Source organism: Crocodylus porosus, unplaced genomic scaffold (assembly GCF_001723895.1).
Source record: "Crocodylus porosus isolate Cpor-Errol unplaced genomic scaffold, CroPor_comp1, whole genome shotgun sequence".
NCBI lineage: Eukaryota > Metazoa > Chordata > Crocodylia > Crocodylidae > Crocodylus > Crocodylus porosus.
In genome coordinates this window covers 6,443,338-6,448,236 of record NW_017728935.1, presented here as the reverse complement: position 1 = coordinate 6,448,236, position 4,899 = coordinate 6,443,338, and positions in this window count along the sequence as shown.

The following is a 4,899-nucleotide window of genomic DNA, read 5'->3' as shown; positions in this document are numbered from 1 at the left end:
GTACCACTTCCTTTGCCTTCCCATATTTCCCACTTCAGCCTTGCCCGGAGCGCATCCATCATCTCCTCCGATGTATTTTCGTAGGCTTATTTTGAAGCCACAGGCACACATCCCGAAGGATTGGCTGTCAACATTCATAAAATACCAGCCTGCATTCTTTTCATAAGGAGATGAGCTTATCTTTTCAGGCCGGCTTGTGTCACTCAAGACTACAACGTGGTTTGTTGGGAGCAAGAGATGCATAATGCAAAGGGTCTTGTTTTTGTTCCAGATAACAGTCCCTACATCACAAGAAGCCCAGATAAGCAGCAGTGGAAATGCTGGAGCAGATTTAAGGAGGTGCGTTTCGCTGAATTGCTAGCAGAGTCCAAATGCTGCAATCGGGCCCTGTGGTGTGAAGCTGACCGGGTGCCCAGCCCTCACCGCTTCCCAAGGGACTTAGATGCTTTGCTACTTTTAAAACTGCGGCCTACAAGGCTCAAGGCATCTAAAAATGGGCGCATGGGTTTTTATGAAGAAAACCTGTCTCCTGAAGAGGCATCAAACTGGTCAAAAAAAATTTTTTTTAAAAACCCAAGAAAAGAAAAAGACAAGACAAGACAGACAAACCATCACCAGGATGTTTTAAACTCTCAGGCCGAGCCATCAACCCCACCCGACCTGCGCTCCGCATGGGAGCTAACAGCCGAGGTCCAAAGACCGTTTTGGGCTGTTCGCTGCTCAGTACCACTCTGCCCGGGCGTGGGCCACACTTGTCTGCCCGCAGCACGCATTATGCGACACAGGAAGACTCCCCAGAGTTCAGTACGGGCACCGCTGCTCTGCTAAACTTAAGTCATTACTGCAAAAATACCACCAGCTGTGCCACAGCCACTGTAACGCCCACTCCTTGGGTCTAATGACTCAAATGTGAACTTCCTGCTGGGTAGGAAATGGGGAATTCCTCTAGTCTGGGGACATGTCTTTCCAGCTGCCAGCAGCTGTTATGGCAGAATGGTGTTAACAACACTGCGAAAGAAAGGAGGCCTAGCATTGTAAAGTCAGAAACTGTCACCTAGTCTCTGTCCCTAGCTCCTCCAGGCTCCTGCAAGGGGAAAGCTTCACCCCCATCCCACCTAGGGAAGACCAGGTGCAGAAGCTGAGATGGTTTCAGTGGACGTGGACCTCCTGAGCACGACCGATTGCACCCATGGAGGCAGCATCTGCATCCGTGGCTGTCCGGGATGCCAGCCTGCGCCCCAACGGACGCCTATGTGATGGGGACACTGAGCTCACACCTCTGAGTTGGTTGCATTACATCATTTGAACAGAAATAGCCTGGGCTCCCAGCGAGGCCCAGAGCTGACTCACTGCGGGTCACCAGCCCAGCCAAGCCCATATCATAAGGAAGGGGAAAAAAATAATATCACGGGACCCGCCCTCATTCATCTCATGACAACGGGTTCGGGAGTCTGAAGTGTTCAGAGCAATTAACTTCTGGCTGGAGGATCCCTGACTTATATATCACAGCCCCAAATAACCTGTGTTCCCACCCAGTACAGGGGTAAGTCACAGGCATCGGTCCTGAGGCTACAGGACGGGAGCAGAGAGCCAGCCTCTGCCCTAAGGTAGGGTCACCGTATTTCGAGCCAGCCACGCAGCTCCCTGCTGCCTGCAAAGGGGTCTCCCGCCCCCTTCCCCAATCCTTTGCTCCAAGCAGGACCAGCCCCAACTAGATCATCCCAGCCAAAGTTTTGTCTAAAAACCTCCAAGGACCTGTGCTATTATCTGCGCTAGTGTCCCAAAGATGCACGCAGCTCCCTTGCTGGGAAAGGGATCCTTCCCTCGCCTTCCAGACCTGCACCAGGCTGCTCCATTGTCACCTGGAGGGAGTGAGGCAGGGAGGGAACCCCAAAAAGCCCAGTGCAGGCTCCCAGCCTAGGATCACCCTTGTTTGGTTGATCACCTTGAAGATATCATTTGTGGGAGCCACCCCAGCCCCTGCCGTTCTGGAAAGCAAAGGGAAAGCCCTTCTTGGAAAGGCTGCAAGGTAGGGAAGGCCGCAGGTTTAGGTTCAAACTAAACCCGTTTAAATCTGCTCTGCTGCTTTTGATTCAGTTTAAGGTTAATTCTTTTGCAAGTGACGCTAAGTAGGCACGAGTCTGGTTTAAATCCAGAGCGGTTGCTAGATGGGGTGTTAACCCGCATCTGCCCCTTTGAGGAGCCACAGTCCAACCTGTAACACAGATGGTCACTGCAGCTGGACAGTACAGAAGATGGCACAAAACACTAGACCACAAGGAGGAAGCACAGAAAACGCCCTTCAACTGCACCACCAAGAACAAACCATCTCCCCTTCTACGCATGTGCGTATAAAGGATCGATGCCCCAAACAGATCTGGATGGGCCCACAGCACGGGAGCTACTGGGGACTTCGACCTGGCAGAGACAGACTGCAACAGGCAGCCTCAAAATCAAGTCCAGAGCCTGAAACAGAGCAACGGAAAGAGGAGATGCTGCAAAGCACGCCAAGACATCTGTGAAAACGCTCCTCTCCCCGCCCCTGCCGAAGAGACCCTCTGCCCAGGCGCCAGGACCCAGAACCGCAGCACCGACACCTAAAAGAGCGCGCTTCAAGGGAGCAGCACGCCACATCACAGGCGAGCGAATGTGGCTTGGGGAGGGAGGTGTGTGATTACAGACAGGATGCGATAGCTGCGGGGAAGGGATGTACAACACACCCAGGGGGAGACCCAAAGAAATCCCCTTTATGCCGCCCACTTCAAAACAGAAAACAACCACCTGTAAGAGACAAGAAAGTGGATGAGCTTGGCAACGAGCCCAGCTCCGATAGTCGAAACAAAACTAGATTCCTGCAATCACACTAAAAAGCCCCCCCAGAGGGACACTAAATCCTCCGAGCCCGGACTGCTGCACCGCGGCCAGTGCCCCAGCAACCAGAAGTGACCCAGAATCAGCTGGAAACATCCCAGACCAAGTCCAAGAGAAAGCAGCCGTGTGCTTCAGGGAAATCAGAGACTCAAGTTTTGCCGGACTGGTCTCAGTGTTTGCACGTCTGATAGGTGACATGGGGTTTGGCGAAGCGAGACAGTGATTTCACGGACATGCAGCACCCTGCGTGCGGGACACCATGTACATTTACATCATGCACAAAGGGCCCTGGCTTACAACCCATGCTCTGGCGAGTAATCGTTACTCACAAGTAATGCGAAGAGAACAATCCAGTTCCCACAGAAGCCTGCAGTGCGCTCCCCACCATCCCCACAGGCGCTCCTTTGTGCTTCTTGAGCTCATCGCAGTCAGGCCCCTGCCTTTTCTTCAGGGTCTGTGAATTTCGCCATGCTCTTCCCTCTCCTCCCCCCAGCAAGACAGACACGGACAGCTTTAAGGACGTGGGGAACTACATCTTTGGCAAGAGCCGGTTGGAACAGGCAGCTGACCCGTTCGTGGTCAGACACGGGCTGCAGCAGAGCTCGTCGGGCTCCCCCGCAAGGAGCCATCGCCACACACCGCCAAGGGCATTTCCGCTCCAAACGCAACGCTGTCACGCAACAGAAAACATTCCGGTACTTTCAGTTTCAGGATTTAGACATTTCCCCTGCAGTTCGGGAGCACCAGGGCGTGCAAGCCAGCAAGCAAAACAGTTTGGGGCCTGACCGAGGACAGAAGTGAGATGAAGTAATAGTTCACTCCTGTGGCAGTCCTGGGAAATGCAGAAAGCAAACACAGTAAAACTTGGGATTTTAAAGGGTGATTGTGCCTGAAAGCTTGCAAAGAACAGTTTTTCCAACTACATAGTTGGTCTAATAAAAGATAATCACATTTCCCCAAAGAACCTGGTCTGCCTAGGGATTTTAAAGACACCTTCTGTTCTAAAAGTGCTTGGATCACTTATGCCCACTTACGCCCCCCAAAAACTAACACAAGCAAGCAACCCCCTTGCCATTTTAATCCAAACGTCCCTTGAAAAACAATATGAAGACTAGCTCTGGAGGACAGGGAAAGGTCCCCCAGGGCAGGCCACGCAGGAAGCCTCTCCCCACTCAGGACTGACTAGTCTCTTGGCAAGAGGCAATGAGAGCTCACGCGAGCATTAAACATCCTTTCCTCACCGCTGAGCTTATCCTTCTGATTTCAGAGCTGCAGCTGCAAACTGAACTTTGCTCCTTTATATGACACGATGCCGAGGAGGAGAAGCAAAAGTTTTCTTCCCCGGCTGCCAAACCAGTCGGACGGCTTTAAGCTTTTGATTTCAGCAGGACGCAGACTGAAAACCTCGCAAAGCACACAGCGTACGGCGCAAATAGCAAGCAGGGTGCCGACTACAGGCCTGAGCGGCTGCTCCGTCCAGCACCGGTGGCAGGACTCGCTGGGCAGGATGTGAGGATTACTCCCTGGTCGGAGAAAGGCTGCGAGGCCAGCGCTTCCCAAGGAAGCTTTGCTGCAAATCCCCTCTGAGCGGGGGCGGCTGCAGGTCTGCCGGGGGAAGTTCACCCAGAGCTGAGCATCCGCTCCAGATAACGGAGCAATCCCACGGGACCCCGCTGGGCCTCCGTTCCCAACCGGGAGCTGCTCGAAGAGACGAGCGCAGCCCGCCTGCGACCCGAGACCTGGCCCCCGCCGAAGGCAGGCTCCCGCGTCCCCGCTCACGGAGCCGGCAGGGCCACGTCAGGCAGGAACAGCTGCAGGCTGCCCCTTCTCGCAAGCGCTTCCGGCGCGTCCTTCTGCTTCAGGAAAACCGACCTCTCCGGCGGGACGGACCTTTGCTCGATGCCCGGCGGGCAGCGGGGATGGGCAGGGCTCTGCGGCGGGAACAGCTCTCGAAGCCAAGTTTGCTGTCCCACGAGAGCGCCGGACTGCCCGTCCCGGCCAAAAAAGGAAGCTGAGCAGGACTGCGGC